The sequence below is a fragment of the Anolis sagrei genome, chromosome Y (genome assembly GCF_037176765.1).
Source record: "Anolis sagrei isolate rAnoSag1 chromosome Y, rAnoSag1.mat, whole genome shotgun sequence".
NCBI lineage: Eukaryota > Metazoa > Chordata > Lepidosauria > Squamata > Dactyloidae > Anolis > Anolis sagrei.
In genome coordinates this window covers 46,914,757-46,933,105 of record NC_090035.1, presented here as the reverse complement: position 1 = coordinate 46,933,105, position 18,349 = coordinate 46,914,757, and the positions used below count along the sequence as shown (strand labels likewise).

Below are 18,349 nucleotides of genomic sequence, written 5' to 3'. Positions count from 1 at the left end.
GCCTCTATAGTCCAACTCTAAGATCTGGATTTACTCTGGTCGTCTGCAGTTCCTACCAGTCCCGATTTGGGGGTTGAGTGGCGCTCAGGGTGGCACTCAGAGTAGCTCTCTCTTTTGTTGCGCTGTCTCCCTCCCCCTCCCCCAGGGATCTTTAACTTATGAATGCTCTCTTTCTTTGACGTTCTCAATCTCTCTCTCTCTCTTTCCTTTTCTTCCTTTTCTTCAGTATTCTTATCTCCACCCACTCTCTTTACTCTCTCCCTTCTTATTTCCTCTGCTCCTCTGTGCCTTCCCGTTTTCTTTCCCGTCACTCCTCCAAGTTTCTGCTTACATTAGTAACTAGGAGCGCACAGAGGAGATGCGGGGAGGGTACTTGGGGGGTGTGGGAAAAGGAGGGGGCGGATTCCAACAAGGACGGCAGTAAAACACTGCAGCAGTAGACATCAAGCGCTACTATGTCTCTGGACTCAAGTTTCTTGTCTGCAGATCAGGTCAGGTCAGGTCGAAATAATCACAGCCTCAGTCTCAGTCCAAGTCTATATTCAATATTCATTGTTACATTCAAGGTTCAATCCCAAATACCAAATATTAAGCGCCCAAAACTCAGCAGCCGAGTCAGCGGTAGGTTGTAAGGCTGGGGTCGAAAAGTAAGAAAATAGGTGAGAGGTGAGGGGGGGTAGGGAGACGAATCGGGGTATAAGATTCTGGTTACTCACACCAACGTTCCATGCGTTCCCAGTCTCCCAGTTACCAGCTGGAGTGGGGGGATACAAAGAGGCAACACTGTATTCTTTCCCACTATTCTTGCTTCTTTATTTTTCCAGAGCTTCTTTCCGGGTTCTCTGGCCTTTCTCCTTTCTTGTTTCTTGTTCCTTTATTTCTCCCTTTTTAAATGCTTTTGGGTATTCCTTGGTACAGCTTTGTCTCTCTGTCAGCTAATTCTCTCCCCTCTGCTCGGTGGTCGTTTCTCTCCTTACTGTTCGCGCCTCTCCGTCTTGGTTTATGGCTTGTTGTTTGCGGCCTCTCACTTTACTACTTCTAGCTGCTTTACTGCACCGCCGCTTCACTGCTTACCGCTTTGCCGCTCAGCCGCTTTTGGTCGCAGGGAGGAAGGCTCGGCAGGTAGAATGGGTCTTGATGCAGCGCAAAGTGTCTTCTCTCAGGTGTTTTTTTTTAAATTCTTATCTCAGTCCGATGTAACTTGTGACTGCCCAGGTTTCCTTTCTTCTCGTTGAGTTCTGACCATATCTTCTTAGTTTTAAAATAGCGGCCAGCGTCCTCCCCGTGCTTGCGCCGGGTGTCTTTGCCGTCCCCCGCGCAGCTGGTTAGTATTGTATCTGGTCTTGTTTCTCCCTGTTGTCATAACCATGACAAGCAATACCCTACCAGCCGAATGCACCAACCCGCCTCTCGCTGTTGGGTTGGGGGAGCCAAAGGCTCTACCTGGGGGTGTCGGCAGATTGGCTTGCTGAGGAGCCTCAGCAAACTGTGGCGTCCACCATCTTGCCGCTACCGGAAGTCCAACTTTGGCCTTCTTTTCATGTCTTTTGGACTTCCACAGTTTTTAGCAGCCTACTGGCAGGTTCAGCCGCTGAGCTGCTGAACTTACTGACCAAAAGGTTGGTGGTTTGAATCCGGGGAGCGTAGTGAGCTTCCGCTATTAGCCCCAGTTTCTGCCAGCCTAGCAGTTTGAAAACATGCAGATGTGAGTAGATCAATAGGTACCACTCCGTCGGGAAGGTAACAGTGCTCCATGTAGTCATGCCAGCCACATGACCTTGGAGGTGTCTACGAACAACACCGGCTCTTCAGCTTAGAAATGGAGATGAGCACCACACCCCCGAGTCGGACACAACTGGACTTAATGTCAGGGGGAAACCTTTACCTTTAACCTGATACTCAAGGATCAAAGATGTGGCATATTTCATCTCCTTTAAGATGATTTTTTCCTCTGAAATAAATGCCATATTTTACCATTGAGGATTCAGTGGAAGTACTTTGCCAATGTATATCAGTGCTTGAAGTGCAATTTCTTTTCCATTTTTTCTCCATTCCCTATCACCTATTTTATTTTGGAGTTCTTGGGGTGATGAGCAAGGCAGAATGGATATTGAATGGGGTTTATTTTGAGAACTGTAGTTAGGCTGCTGAAACAAGCACTTTCTCTGATTCGAAAGGGCTCGTTTAATAGAAAATTGTATCTGTGAATGTATCAGTTAATTTAAGACACTAAAATATGTGTAGAAGCAAGTGGTTTTTAAAAATTATTGTTTTACCTATCACAATGGGGTGCTTGTGTATGAGTGCCCTTTTGAAACATCTGAGCTTCATGTCCGACATAATTAATACATTAAAAAATTAGCACCACTATAAATGAAGAGAAATTTTCTTAAGCGGTTAATGTTTCTTAATACTTTTGTTTTTAAGGTTTGTTATTCCTGCAGAACTTAAACTTTGAACGTATTGTTATGTCCCAGTTGAATCCCCTGAAGATTTGTTTGCCATCCATTGTGAATTTCTTTGCTGCCGTTACCAGGTAAGAATCTTGATTTCTCCTCTTGAATTGTGTACTTACTTACTTAGGCGATCCCTCGTTGGACGAGTAAGATGGTCTTCCATTATGGATTTCCCTGTGGGTCCGTATGTGGCTGTGGAGCCCTATTCTTGCTCTGCATCTTCTTCCGCAGTGAGGGCATTGGTTTCCAGGTGGAAGGTGGTCCCGGTCGGGGTTGGCTTGACGCGCCTTCCTCCTGGCACGTTTCACTCTTTCACCCTCCACTCGTGCCTCCTCAAATTCTGCAGCACTGCTGGTCACAGCTGTCCTCCAGCTGGAGCGCTCAAGGGCCAGGGCTTCCCAGTTCTCAGTGTCTATGCCAGAGTTTTTAAGGTTGGCTTTGAGCCCATCTTTAAATCTCTTTTCCTGTCCACCAACGTTCCGTTTTCCGTTCTTAAGTTCGGAGTAGAGCAACTGCTTTGGGAGACGGTGGTCAGGCATCCGGACAACGTGGCCGGCCCAGCGGAGTTGATGTTGGAGGACCATCGCTTCAATGCTGGTGGTCTTTCCTTTTTCCAGCACACTGACGTTTGTCCGCTTGTCTTCCCAGGAGATTTGCAGGATTTTCCGGAGGCAGCGCTGATGGAAACGTTCCAGGAGCTGCATGTGACGTCTGTAGACAGTCCACGTCTCACAGGCATAGAGCAGGGTTGGGAGGACAATAGCTTTATAGACAAGCACCTTGGTCTCCCTACGGATGTCCCGGTCCTCAAACACTCTCTGCTTCATTCTGGAAAATGCTGCACTTGCAGAGCTCAGGCGGTGTTGTATTTCGGCGTCGATGTTGACTTTGGTGGAGAGGTGGCTGCCAAGGTAGCGGAAATGATCAACATTTTCTAATGTTACACCATTAAGCTGTATCACTGGCATTGGAGAGGGGTTGGCTGGTGCCTGCTGGAAAAGCACCTTGGTTTTTTCAATGTTCAATGACAGGCCGAGCTTCTCGTATGCTTCTGCGAAGGTGTTTAGAGTGGCTTGTAGATCTTCTTCTGAATGCGCACATACGACATTGTCATCAGCATACTGGAGTTCTATAACAGATGTTGTTGTAACCTTGGTTTTGGCTTTCAGTCTGCTGAGGTTGAATAGCTTGCCATCTGTCCGATAGATTATTTCCACTCCGGTGGGAAGCTTCCCATCAACAAGGTGAAGTATCATAGCGATGAAGATGGAGAATAGAGTTGGGGCAATAACACATCCCTGTTTGACACCGGATTCCACTTTAAATGGGTCACTTTGGGAGCCACTGCTGTCCAAGACTGTTGCCATCATGTCATCATGGAGGAGCCGCAGGATGTTCACAAATTTGCTTGGGCACCCGATTTTGTGGAGGATGGTCCAGAGAGCGCTGCGATTCACTGTGTCGAATGCCTTTGCAAGGTCGATGAATGCCATGTACAGAGGTTGGTTTTGTTCCCTGCATTTTTCTTGGAGCTGTCGTGCAGTGAAGATCATGTCCACGGTTCCTCTGGAGGGGCGGAAGCCGTTCTGGGATTCTGGGAGGGTGTCTTCTGAGAGGGGCAGAAGGCGGTTTGCAAGGATTCTTGCGAGGATTTTCCCAGCAGAGGTTAGAAGGGAGATACCTCGATAGTTTCCGCTGTCTGTTCTTTCCCCTTTTTTGAAGAGGGTGATGATGGTGGCATCCTTGAAGTCTGCTAGGATTTTCTCGGTCACCCACACTTTTTCTATGAGCTGGTGGAGTTGGTGTGTCAGCTCAGGTCCTCCCTCTTTAAAGATTTCAGCAGGGATCCCGTCTGGTCCACTGGCTTTGTTATTCTTCTGTTGGCTGATGGCATTGCTGACTTCTTCCAAACTGGACAGTGCTGCAAGCTCATCCCTGGTTGTTTGTTGTGGGATTTGTGAGAGGACCTCTTCAGCCACATTGGAGCTGCGGTTCAGGAGGCTTTGGTAGTGTTCTTTCCAACGTAGTGCAATTGAGTTTTGGTCCTTCAGGAGTTTGGTTCCATCTGATGAGCGTAGAGGCTTTATGCCATGGTTTCTTCGTCCGTAGATGACCTTTGTGGCTTTGAAAAATCCCTGAGCATTATGGGTATCTGCCAGGTGTTGGATTTCTTTGGCCTTCTTTGTCCACCAGATGTTCTTGAGCTCTCTTGTCCTTCTTTGGACCTCAGCTTTTGCACTGGCATATATCTTTTTCTTAGCAGCACAGTTGATGTCTCTCTGCCATGTTTGGAAGGCTTTCCTTTTCTTGTCAATTAGCTGTTGGATCTCGATGTCATTTTCATCAAACCAGTCTTGATGTTTCTTGGCTTGGTATCCAATAGTTTCTTCGCAGGCTTGGATGATGAAGGTCTTCAGTTTGTTCCAATGTTCCTCAACATTTTCGGGGTGTACTGTGGGTAGATGGTTCTTGAGTGCTGTTTGGAGATGGGCTCGTCTGGAGGGCTCCTGAAGGGCTTGGGTGTTCATTTTGCGCCTTGTCTTCCTTCCTTGGAGTCTGCGCTTGGGAGCGATCTTGATAGCCATCTAGAATCAAATTAGCCTGTGGTCAGTCCAGCAGTCGTCAGCACCTGTCATGGCTCTTGTGAGGAGCACATCACGGCGGTCTCTGGCGCGTGTGATTACATAGTCTAAGAGGTGCCAATGCTTTGACCGGGGGTGCTTCCATGATGTCTTGAACTTGTTTTTCTGGCGGAAGAGCGTGTTGGTGATGACAAGGTTGTGCTCCGCACATTTGGTGAGAAGCAGGATGCCATTTGAGTTGCTGTTTCCAACCCCGTCTTTTCCTATGGTCCCTGGCCACAGGTCGAAGTCTCGCACGACTCTTGCATTGAAGTCCCCCAGGAGGATGATTTTGTCCTCCTTAGGTATCCCCGATAAGACGGTGTCCAGCTGACAGTAGAACTTCTCCTTGATGTCTTCATCAGCGTCTAGTGTTGGTGCATAGGCACTTATGATGGTTGCCCGTTGGGTTGAGAGTCGTTCGTTGATGCCAGTGGGTGCTTCGGGCAGATGTTTCATCAGATCATTTCTGATGGCGAAGCCAACTCCGTGCATTCTTTGGTCTTTTTCGGGCAGTCCCTTCCAGAAGAAGGTGTAGCCTCCTTTTTCTTCCTTCAGCTGTCCCTCTCCTGCTCTCCGGGTCTCTTGAAGGGCTGCTATGTCGATGTTGAAGCATCCCAGCTCCCTTGCAATGATGGCAGTTCTGCGTTCGGGGCGTTCACTGCCGCTGTTGTCCATCAGAGTCCGTACGTTCCACGTGCCGAAGTTCATTTTTCTTTTTTGGCCGCAGGGTGGTGACCCCACTGGATGCGGCAGTCCAGTCAGGGATAAGTGAGGCAGACTATGTTTAGGGCACCTTTTCTAGCCCCCTCCCCGTGTGGGGTGAGCAGAGTGGGTCCTAAAAAGGACTGCTCAGTCGCGGATACAGCTGCCGAACTACTCAACTGCCTCGGTCCTTGAGGTAGAACGACTGAGTCCATACCCACCGCCCATGTGCCAGTCTGTGACTAGGGGCTTCCAGATTTCACAGTCCTGCCCCCGTCGCCACTCGCTGATCGCCATGGGGCTTTGGTTGGTTTGTTTTTATTTTCTTTGGAAGACGCCTGTGCGTGGGTTTTTTTAATGTGTGGAGGTCAGTGCACAACTGATCAACACACAGACTTCACAGAGTGAGGTTCCACTGGTGATGTAGTTTAACACAATGACCGTGGCTTCTCAGTCTGTTGCAGCCTTCTTCCACCTTCGCAGCCGTTGTAACATGTGCCATGTTATCCTCCGCCTGCTCCGCCGTTGAGGTCTTTGGGTCTTCGGACTGTGCTTGGTCTGGAACCTCCCCCGCAGCCACTCCTGGGAGTGCACGACTCCAGTTGTTGTGCCTACAGGTTCATCGGAACGCGCAAGCCCCCTCACCACGACAAGGTGACAGTCCATCGAGGGGGACTTGAATTGTGTAGATATTTATATATAACTAGCTGTACCAGCCCATTTCAGTCTCCTCGAGGCGAAAGGGTTATATGGATGTGTGGAAGGGCCCTAGGTTACCTGTGTCCACCCTACCATATAGCCCAGTTCAAAGATATTATATAGGTATTATTATTATTATTATTATTATTATCATCATCATCATCATCATCATCATATGTATAGATATAATTATAGGCATTTAGATATTATTATAGACACAGATATTATTAAAGGCATATAGGTATTATCATTATAGATGTATAGATATTATTGACATACAGGTATTATTATTACAGATATATGGATATTATTATTATTACTACAGACTTATAGATATTATAGTGGCGCAATGGATTAAACCCTTGTGCAGGCAGGACTAAGACTGACAGGTTGCATGTTCGAAATCGGGGGGAGCGCAGATGAGCTCCCTCAGTTCCAGCTCCTCATGTGGGGACATGAGAGAAGCCTCCCACAAGGATGGTAAAATACTAAAACATCCATGCAACATCCTTGTAGACAGCCAATTCTCTCACATCAGAAGCGACTTGCAGTTTCTCAAGTTGCTCCTGACATGAAAAAAATTTAGAGGTATAGATACTTTTATTAGTATTGACATACTAATTGACATAGATATTCTTATAACAGTTTAAATAATGTACCAGTAAGGCCTTCTCGTGGAGCAGCATCCTGAGAATTTTGCGGGTGTGTGTGTGTGTTAAGCCCCTTAAGCGCCCCCCACCCCCCGGCTACGGGTCTGGACATAGATATTATTATAATAGACCTACAGATATTATGATTATAATATTTTATAATAATACGTTTTAACGCATGCTCTGTATATTATTATTACAGACATAGATATTATTATTAAAGACTGATAGATATGATTATGGTGGATATATAGATATTACTATTGTAGATATTATAGCCCAGGATTGCTATAAAGTAAAAATGGATGGACATCTTTCGGGAGTGTTTTGATTGTGCCTTTCTGGACAGCTTTTCCTAACTCACAGAGTGTGCATTCCATTTTTGTCTTTTTTATTACTGGACTTCATTTCCCAGAATTCCTTTCCATAACTCAATATGCATGTGCTTTCTGGGAGTTGAAGTGTGCAGATGTGTGTGTGTATATATACGCTTACATACATGCACACACAGAGAATCCCCTCCCCTGCAAGTTCCCAACAGCCCAGTGGAGGGGCCTCCATGCTGACCCATGAGCCCCGAGTCTCAGTCAGGGAAGAGAAAGGGAAGAAAAGGAAAGGAAGGGGAGTAGTGGATCTGAAAGACGGGGTCCCCGCCCCCTCTAAATCCTTCCTTCCTTCCTTCCTTCCTTCCTTCCTTCCTTCCTTCCTTCCTTCCTTCCTTTCCTTCCTTCCCTCCCTCTCCTGTCGGGCTTTGCCCAAGCAGCAATACAATGGGAGATAGGAAGGAAGGAAGAAAACCAAGTAGGCAGCACCTCCAGGAGGAAGACCGAGCGGCTCTAGGTGTGATCATGAGGAGGATGCCACCTTTATCTCTTGGCTGGCAAGGAGGTGAAATGCTTTGGGCCAGAAGTGTTTGGGATGGGAGAGGCAGGGGCTTGAGAAAAGGATCTCTGGGCCATCTTTCGTTCCCTCCCTCTCTCAAGCGGTTCTCTCAACTGTTGGTCCCTGCCCCCTCGTGCAGGAGGGGGGCGGGGCTAGGAGGGTGTCGTTTTAACACCTGCTCTGTATAGCCATTTAAGCTTGTGTCAATTTAAGTTCTTTCTGGTTTTTTATTGATTTTTTTTCCTGAAAGACACAGATTGCTGTGTTAGGTGTCTTGTGTCCAAATTTGGGGTCAATTCATCCAGTGGTTTTCGAGTTCTGTTAATCCCACAAATGAACATTACATTTTTATTTATATAGATATACAGATTGCATGTATCCAGAAAGCAAGTATTTAGTCAGTGCAGGCCTTAATCCTTAGAATGATATCTTCAAAATTATTAGTTCTCTTTTATTCATTCCTTTGGAGCCCCCTTCATTCCTTTGGAGGGGTGGACAGGATTCTCCTCACTGTAACTGTTAGGGAGATGCCTGGTTGTCTGTAAAGAAGAAGTGTTGCAAAAGGTCATAATTGAGGCTGAGAGTTGGCACAAAAGCAGGACTGCTGACTGAAAGGTTGGCAGTTTGAATCTGGGGAGTGGGGTGAACTCCTGTCTGTCAGCTGCATCTTCTCATGTGGGGACATGAGAGAAGCCTCCCACAGGATGGTGAAACATCCAGGCATCCCCTGGGCAACGTCCTTGGAGACGGCCAGTTCTTTCACACCAGAAGCAACTTCCAGTTTCTCACATTGCTCCTGACACACACAAAAAAATCATTCTTTCATACAATTCCATTCAAACCATATATCATATCATAATAGAGAAGGGTGGTTGATCATGGGAGTTTAGAGATGCCTACTCAAAAAATCAAAGATACAGTTCTGTTTCTGAAGCTAAGGAAGAGTGGGTTTTGTCTTTCCTTTTTCTTTTCCAGGAAATACCAGATTGCATTCTGTGACACTATCATTGAGAGGAACAGGAGGCAGGTTTTGCCTTTTATAAGAAGCAGCTGTGGAGGTAACGTCATCGAAACAGTTACAAATGCTCTGGACAGTTTTTTCCCTTTTATTTATTTACTAGCTTGAAGACCCGGCGCTGCCCGGGTTATTAGAGAAAGTGGGTAATGGCGCTTCTGTATGCCAAGTTTGGTCTTTATTGGTCATTGGATGACGGTGGCATTGTTTTCAGGAAGTGAGTGAAGGTACTTGAAGTCCCATCATCCATGGGGGCTCTGTGTGCTAAGTTTGGTCTTTATCAGTCATTGGAATAGGGTCGCAGTGGTTTCAGTAAATGAGTAAAGGTACTGCAAGTCCCATAATCCATGGTCAACCCTCCTCCAAACAGCATCAAGATGTAGAGTGGGTCATAGGGGCTCTGTGTGCCAAGTTTGGTCTTGATCGGACATTAAATGAGGGCTGCAGCAGTCTTGGGAAGGGAGTGGAGGTACCTGAAGTCCCATCATCCATGGTCTGTCCACCTTGAAAGTGCACCAGGATGTAGAGTGGGTCATGGGAACTCTGTGTGTCAAGTTTGGTCTTGATCGGTCATTGGTGAGGGTCTTGGTGGGCTCAGGAAGTGAGTGAAGTGACTGCAAGTCCCATCATCCATTTCCAAATTTTTCCAAACCGCATCAGGATGTAGAGTGTGTCATGCGGGCTCTCTGTGCGAATTGTGATCCTGATCCATCACTGTTGGCAGTTGTAATGGTCTCAGGAAGGGAGTGCAGGTATTGCAAGTCCCATCGTCCATGGTGCATCCTCCCCCAAACCGCACCAGATGTAGAGTGCATCTTGGAGACTCAGTGTGCCAAGTTTGGTCTTTATCGGTAATTGGATGAGGGTTGCAGGAATTGAGCAAAGGTACTGCAAGTCCCATAATCCATGGTCCATCCCTGGCCAAAACACACCAGGACGTAAAGTGGGTCATGAGAGGTCTATGTGCCAAGTTTGGTCCTGATCAGTCATTGGATGAGGTTAACAGCAGTCTCAGAATGTGAGTGATGGGACTGTAAGTCCCATCATCCATGGTTCATCCTCCTCCAAACTGCAGTAAGATGTAGAGTGAGTCTTGTGGGCTCTGTGTGCTAAGTTTGGTCTGCATTGGTAATTTTCTGACCCAGCCCCCCCTGGCCTTTTCCTTTCCTCTCTTTGTTATCTCGGAACCTTGGAATTAAGGTTGGCCAATCAGAGACCAAATGCAAATTTCCTTCTGTCATGTCCCCATTTCTGTCATGAACCCTTTTCTCCACCAGGGGCTCCTGTTGAAGCAGGCCAATCAGGGAGCATATGCAAATAGCACCACAGCGGCAGCTATTCAGAATCTTGGAATTGAGGCTGGCCAATCAGAGACCAAATGCAAATTTCCTTCTGTCATGTCCCCGTTTCTGTCATAAACCCTTTTCTCCACCAGGGGCTCCTGTTGAAGCAGGCCAATCAGGGAGCATATGCAAATAGCACCACAACGGCAGCTATTCAGAATCTTGGAATTGAGGCTGGCCAATCAGAGACCAAATGCAAATTTCCTTCTGTCATGTCCCCATTCCTGTCATGAACCCTTTTCTCCACCAGGGGCTCCTGTTGAAGCAGGCCAATCAGGGACCATATGCAAATAGCACCACAGCAGCAGCCAATCAGAATCTTGGAACTTTCAGGCTGGCCAATCAGAAAGCCGGCACATACACCGCCACACATCCGCCGCATACAAGTTTTGACTTTTATTATATACTAGCTTGGGGACCCGGCGTTGCCCGGGTTATTAGAGAAAGTGGGTAATGGTGGTTCTGTATGCCAAGTTTGGTCTTTATTGGTCTTTGGATAACGGCTGCATTATTTTCAGGAAGTGAGTGAAGGTACTTGAAGTCCCATCATCCATGGCCCATCCTCCTACAAACAGCAGCAGGATATAGAGTGGGTCATGGGGGCTCTGAGTGCCAAGTTTGGTCTTTATCAGTCATTAGATGAGGGTGACAGTGGTGTCATAAGTGAGTGAAGGTACTGCAAGTCCCATCATCCAAAGTCCATCCCCTTTCAAACTGCAGCAGGATGTAGAGTGGATCATGGGGGCTCTGCATGCCAAGTTTGGTCTTGATCGGTCATTAGAAGAGGGTTGCAGCAATGTTTTGAAGGGAGTGGAGGTACTTGAAGTCCCATCATCCATGGTCTGTCCTCCTCCAAACTGTAGCAGGATGTAGAGTGGGTCATTGGAGCTCCATGTGCCAAGTTTAGTCTTGATTAGTCATTGGCGAGGGTCTCAGTGGTCTCAGGAAGTGAGCAAAGGTACTGCAAGTCCCATCATCCATCTCCAATTTTTTCCAAACAACACCAGGACGTAAAGTGGGTCATGAGAGGTCTATGTGCCAAGTTTGGTCTTGATCCGTCATTGGATGAGGTTTGCAGAGGTCTCAGAATGTGAGTGAAGCTACTGGAAGTTCCATCATCCATGGTCCACCCTTCTCCAAAACTGCAGCAGGATGTAGAGTGGGTCATGGGGGCTCTGTGTGCCAACTTTGGTCTTGATTGGTCATTAGATGAGTTTTGCAGCAGTCTTGGGTAGTCTAGGTACTTGAAGTCCCATCATCCATGGTCTGTCATCCTCCAAACTGCTCCAGGATGTAGAGTGGGTCATTGAAGCTCCATGTGCCAAGTTTAGTCTTGATGAGTCATTAGCGAGGGTCTCAGTGGTCTCAGGAAGTGAGTGAAGTGACTGCAAGTCCCATCATCCATTGTCATATTCTTCCAAACCGCACCAGGATGTAGAGTGAGTTATGCGGGCTCTCTGTGTAAATTGTGGTCCTGATCCATCATCGTTGGCAGTTGTAATGGTCTTAGGAAGGGAGTGCAGCTATTGCAAGCCCCATTGTCCATGGTGCATCCTCCTTCAAACTGCACCTGGATGTAGAGTGCGTCATGGAGACTCAGTGTGCCAAGTTTGGTATTTATTGGTAATTGGATGAGGGTTGCAGTGGTATGAAGAATTAAGCAATGGTACTGCAAGTCCCATAATCCACGGGCCATCCCCGGCCAAACCACACCAGGACGTAAAGTGGGTCATGAGGGGTCTCTGTGCGAAGTTTGGTCCTGATCAGTCATTGGATAAGGTTAACAGCGGTCTCAGAATGTGAGTGGTGGTACTGCAAGCCCCATCATCCATGGTTCATAGTCCTCCAAACTGCAGTAGGATGTAGAGTGGGTGATGGGGGCTCTGTGTGCCTATTTCTGTCTGTATTGGGAGTGTTCTGACCCAGCCCCCTTTGGCCTTTCCTTTCCTCTCTATGTCATCTCGGAATGTTGGATTTGAGGCTGGCCAATCAGAGAGCATATGCAAATTTCCTTCTGTCATGCCCTGTTTCTGCCATGAACCCTCTTCTCCACCAGGGGCTCCTCTTGAAGCTGGCCAATCAGAGACCATATGCAAATAGCACCGCTGCTCAGCCAATCGGAATCTTTGAACTTTCAGGCTGGCCAATCAGAGACCACAGTGGCAGCCAATCAGAAAGCGAGCACATACACCGCCACACTTTTGTCCTCCGCATACAAGTCTTGACTTTTATTATATACTAGCTTGGGGACCCGGCGTTGCCCGGGTTATTAGAGAAAGTGGGTAATGGCGGTTCTGTATGCCAAGTTTGGTCTTTATTGGTCTTTGGATAACGGCTGCATTATTTTCAGAAAGTGAGTGAAGGTACTTGAAGTCCCATCATCCATGGGCCATCCTCCTACAAACAGCAGCAGGATATAGAGTGGGTCAAGGGGGCTCTGTGTGCCAAGTTTGGTCTTTATCAGTTATTAGATGAGGGTGGCAGTGGTGTCAGTAAGTGAGTGAAGGTACTGCAAGTCCCATCATCCAAAGTCCATCCCCTTTCAAACTGCAGCAGAATGTAGAGTGGATCATGGGGGCTCTGTGTGCCAAGTGTGGTCTTGATTGGTCATTAGAAGAGGGTTGCAGCAATTTTTGGAAGGGAGTGGAGGTACTTGAAGTCCCATCATCCATGGTCTGTCCTCCTCCAAACTGCAGCAAGATGTAGAGTGGGTCATTGGAGCTCGATGTGGCAAGTTTAGTCTTGAGTAGTCATTGGCGAGGGTCTCAGTGGTCTCAGGAAGTGAGCAAAGGTACTGCAAGTCCCATCATCCATCTCCAAATTTTTCCAAACAACACCAGGACGTAAAGTGGATCATGAGAGGTCTATGTGCCAAGTTTGGTCTTGATCCGTCATTGGATGAAGTTTGCAGAGGTCTCAGAATGTGAGTAAAGATACTGGAAGTTCCATCATCCATGGTCCACCCTTCTCCAAAACTGCAGCAGGATGTAGAGTGGGTCATGGGGGCTCTGTGTGCCAACTTTGGTCTTGATTGGTTATTAGATGAGTTTTGCAGCAGTATTGGGTAGTGGAGGTACTTGAAGTCCCATCATCCATGGTCTGTCGTCCCCCAAACTGCTCCAGGATGTAGAGTGGGTCATTGAAGCTCCATGTGCCAAGTTTAGTCTTGATGAGTCATTGGCGAGGGTCTCAGTGGTCTCAGGAAGTGAGTGAAGTGACTGCAAGTCCCATCATCCACTGTCAAATTCTTCCAAACCGCACCAGGATGTAGAGTGAGTTATGCAGGCTCTCTGTGTAAATTGTGGTCCTGATCCATCATCGTTGGCAGTTGTAATGGTCTTAGGAAGGGAGTGCAGGTATTGCAAGTCCCATCGTCCATGGTGCATCCTCCTTCAAACTGCACTTGGATGTAGAATGCGTCATGGAGACTCAGTGTGCCAAGTTTGGTATTTATTGGTAATTGGATGAGGGTTGCAGTGGTATGAAGAATTGAGCAATGGTACTGCAAGTCCCATAATCCACGGTCCATCCCCGGCCAAACCACACCAGGACGTAAAGGGGGTCATGAGAGGTCTCTGTGCGAAGTTTGGTCCTGATCAGTCATTGTATAAGGTTAACAGCGGTCTCAGAATGTGAGTGGTGGTACTGCAAGTCCCATCATCCATGGTTCATCCTCCTCCAAACTGCAGTAGGATGTCGTGTGGGTGATGGGGGCTCTGTGTGCCTATTTCGGTCTGTATTGGGAGTGTTCTGACCCAGCCCCCTTTGGCCTTTCCTTTCCTCTCTTTGTCATCTCGGAATGTTGGATTTGAGGCTGGCCAATCAGAGACCATATGCAAATTTCCTTCTGTCATGCCCCGTTTCTGCCATGAACCCTCTTCTCCACCAGGGGCTCCTATTGAAGCTGCCCAATCAGAGACCATATGCAAATAGCACCACAGCGGCAGCCAATCAGAACGCTGGCACATACACCGCCCTCCACAATTTCTCTGTCCGATACAAACACTCTTCTTTATTATATATATAGATATAGATACTAGCTTGGGGACCCGGCGTTGCCCGGGTTATTAGAGAAAGTGGGTAATGGTGGTTCTGTATGCCAAGTTTGGTCTTTATTGGTCTTTGGATAACGGCTGCATTGTTTTCAGGAAGTGAGTGAAGGTACTTGAGGTCCCATCATCCATGGCCCATCCTCCTACAAACAGCAGCAGGATATAGAGTGGGTCATGGGGGCTCTGTGTGCCAAGTTTGGTCTTTATCAGTCATTAGATGAGGGTGACAGTGGTGTCAGTAAGTGAGTGAAGGTACTGCAAGTCCCATCATCCAAAGTCCATCCCCTTTCAAACTGCAGCAGGATGTAGAGTGGATCATGGGGGCTCTGCGTGCCAAGTTTGGTCTTGATCGGTCATTAGAAGAGGGTTGCAGCAATGTTTTGAAGGGAGTGGAGGTACTTGAAGTCCCATCATCCATGGTCTGTCCTCCTCCAAACTGTAGCAGGATGTAGAGTGGGTCATTGGAGCTCCATGTGCCAAGTTTAGTCTTGATTAGTCATTGGCGAGGGTCTCAGTGGTCTCAGGAAGTGAGCAAAGGTACTGCAAGTCCCTTCATCCATCTCCAATTTTTTCCAAACAACACCAGGACGTAAAGTGGGTCATGAGAGGTCTATGTGCCAAGTTTGGTCTTGATCCGTCATTGGATGAGGTTTGCAGAGGTCTCAGAATGTGAGTGAAGCTACTGGAAGTTCCATCATCCATGGTCCACCCTTCTCCAAAACTGCAGCAGGATGTAGAGTGGGTCATGGGGGCTCTGTGTGCCAACTTTGGTCTTGATTGGTCATTAGATGAGTTTTGCAGCAGTCTTGGGTAGTCTAGGTACTTGAAGTCCCATCATCCATGGTCTGTCGTCCTCCAAACTGCTCCAGGATGTAGAGTGGGTCATTGAAGCTCCATGTGCCAAGTTTAGTCTTGATGAGTCATTGGCGAGGGTCTCAGTGGTCTCAGGAAGTGAGTGAAGTGACTGCAAGTCCCATCATCCATTGTCATATTCTTCCAAACCGCACCAGGATGTAGAGTGAGTTATGCGGGCTCTCTGTGTAAATTGTGGTCCTGATCCATCATCGTTGGCAGTTGTAATGGTCTTAGGAAGGGAGTTCAGGTATTGCAAGCCCCATTGTCCATGGTGCATCCTCCTTCAAACTGCACCTGGATGTAGAGTGCGTCATGGAGACTCAGTGTGCCAAGTTTGGTATTTATTGGTAATTGGATGAGGGTTGCAGTGGTATGAAGAATTAAGCAATGGTACTGCAAGTCCCATAATCCACGGTCCATCCCCGGCCAAACCACACCAGGACGTAAAGTGGGTCATGAGGGGTCTCTGTGCGAAGTTTGGTCCTGATCAGTCATTGGATAAGGTTAACAGCGGTCTCAGAATGTGAGTGGTGGTACTGCTAGTCCCATCATCCATGGTTCATCCTCCTCCAAACTGCAGTAGGATGTAGAGTGGGTGATGGGGGCTCTGTGTGCCTATTTCGGTCTGTATTGGGAGTGTTCTGACCCAGCCCCCTTTGGCCTTTCCTTTCCTCTCTTTGTCATCTCGGAATGTTGGGTTTGAGGCTGGCCAGAGACCATATGCAAATTTCCTTCTCATGTCCCCATTTCTTCCATGAACTATTTTCTCCACCAGGGGCTCCTCTTGAAGCTGGCCAATCAGAGACCATATGCAAATAGCACCACTGCGGCAGCCAATCCGAATGTTGGAACTTTCAGGCTGGCCAATCACAAAGCCGGCACATACACCGCCACACATCCGCCGCATACAAGTTTTGACTTTTATTATATACTAGCTTGGGGACCCGGCGCTGCCCGGGTTATTAGAGAAAGTGCGTAATGGTGGTTCTCTATGCCAAGTTTGGTCTTTATTGGTCATTGGATGATGGTTGCATTGTTTTCAGGTAGTGAATGAAGGTACTTGAAGTGCCATCATCCATGGTCCACCCTTCTCCAAACAGCAGCAGGATATAGAGTGGGTCATGGGGGCTCTGTGTGCCAAGTTTGGTCTTTATCAGCCATTGGATGAGGGTGGTAGTGGTTTCAGTAAGTGAGTGAAGGTAATGCAAGTCCCATCATCCAAAGTCCATCCTCCTTCAAACTGCAGCAGGATGTATAGTGGGTCATAGGGGCTCTGTGTGCTAAGTTTGGTCTAGATTGGTCTATGGATGAGGGTTGCAGCAATCTTGGGAAGGAAGTGGAGGTACTTGAAGTCCCATCATCCATGGTCTGTCCTCCTCCAAACTGCACCAAGATGTAGAGTGGGTCATGGGGGCTCTGTGTGCTAAGTTTGGTCTTGATCAGTCATTGGATTAGGGTCACAGTGGTTTCAGTAAGTGAGTAAACATACTGCAAGTCCCATAATCCATGGTCCATCCCCAGCCAAACCACACCAGGACATAAAGTGGGTCATGAGAGGTCTATGTGCCAATTTTGGTCCTGATCAGTCATTGGATGAGGTTAACAGCGGTCTCAGAATGTGAGTGATGGTACTGCAAGTCCCATCATCCATGGTTCATCCTCCTCCAAACTGCAGTAGGATGTCAAGTGGGTCTTGTGTGCTCTGTTTGCAAAGTGTGGTCTGTATTGGTAATTTTCTGACAGAGCCCCTGGCCTTTCCTTTCCTCTCTTTGTCATCTCGGAATCTTGGAATTGAGGCTGGCCAATCAGAGACCATATGCAAATTTCCTTCTGTCATGTCCCTGTTTCTGTGATGAACCCTTTTCTCCACAAGGGGCTCCTGTTGAAGCAGGCCAATCAGGGATCATATGCAAATAGCACCACAGCAGCAGCCAGTCAGAATCTTGGAACTTTCAGGCTGGCCAAACAGAAAGCCGGCACATACACCGCCACACATCCGCCGCATACAAGTTTTGACTTTTATTATATATATAGACTAGCTTGGGGACCCGGCGCTGCCTGGGTTATTAGAGAAAGTGGGTAATGGCGGTTCTGTATGCCAAGTTTGGTCTTTATTGGTCATTGGATAATGGCTGCATTGTTTTCAGGAAGTGAGTGAAGGTACTTGAAGTCCCATCATCCATGGTCCACCCTCCTCCAAACAGCAGCAGGATATAGAGTGTTTCATGGGGGCTCTGAGTGCTAAGTTTGGTCTTGATTGGTCATTAGATGAGGGTTGCAGCAGTCTTGGGAAGGGAGTGGAGGTACTTGAAGTCGCATCATCCATGGTCTGTCCTCCTTAAAAGTGCACCAGGATGTAGAGTGGGTCATGGGGACTCTGTGTGCCAAGTTTTGTCTTGATCAGTCATTGGCGAGGGTCTCAGTGGTCTCAGGTGAGTGAAGTGACTGCAAGTCCCATCATCCATTGTCAAATTCTTCCAAACCGCACCAGGATGTAGAGTGGGTCATGTGGGCTCTCTGTGTAAAATGTGGTCCTGATCCATCATTGTTGGCAGTTGTAATGGTCTTAGGAAGGGAGTGCAGGTATTGCAAGTCCCATTGTCCATGGCGCATCCTCCTCCAAACTGCACCAGGATGTAGAGTACGTCATGGAGACTCAGTGTGCCAAGTTTGGTCTTTATTGGTAATTGGATGAGGGTTGCAGTGGTCTCAAGAACTGAGCAAAGGTACTGCAAGTCCCATAATCCATGGTCCATCCCTGGGCAAACCACGCCAGGACATAAAGTGGATCATGAGAGGTCTATGTGCCAAGTTTGGTCCTGATCAGTCATTGGATAAGGTTAACAGCGGTCTCAGAATGTAAGTGATGGTACTGCAAGTCCCATCATCCATGGTTCATACTCCTCCAAACTGCAGTAGGATGTAGAGTGGGTCATGGGGGCTCTGTGTGCCTATTTCGGTCTGTATTGGGAGTGTTCTGACCCAGCCCCCAGCCTTTCCTTTCCTCTCTTTGTCATCTCGGAATGTTGGATTTGAGGCTGGCCAATCAGAGGCCATATGCAAATTTCCTT

The 18,349-nt window shown here is 47.6% G+C and overlaps 1 pseudogene; it reads left to right on the top strand.

Moving 5' to 3' along the window:
- The window catches only part of LOC137095616 (RNA polymerase I-specific transcription initiation factor RRN3-like), a 39,439-nt pseudogene extending 30,300 nt beyond the window's left edge, over positions 1-9,139 (top strand).
- Positions 9,140-18,349: the final 9,210 nt, after the last annotated feature.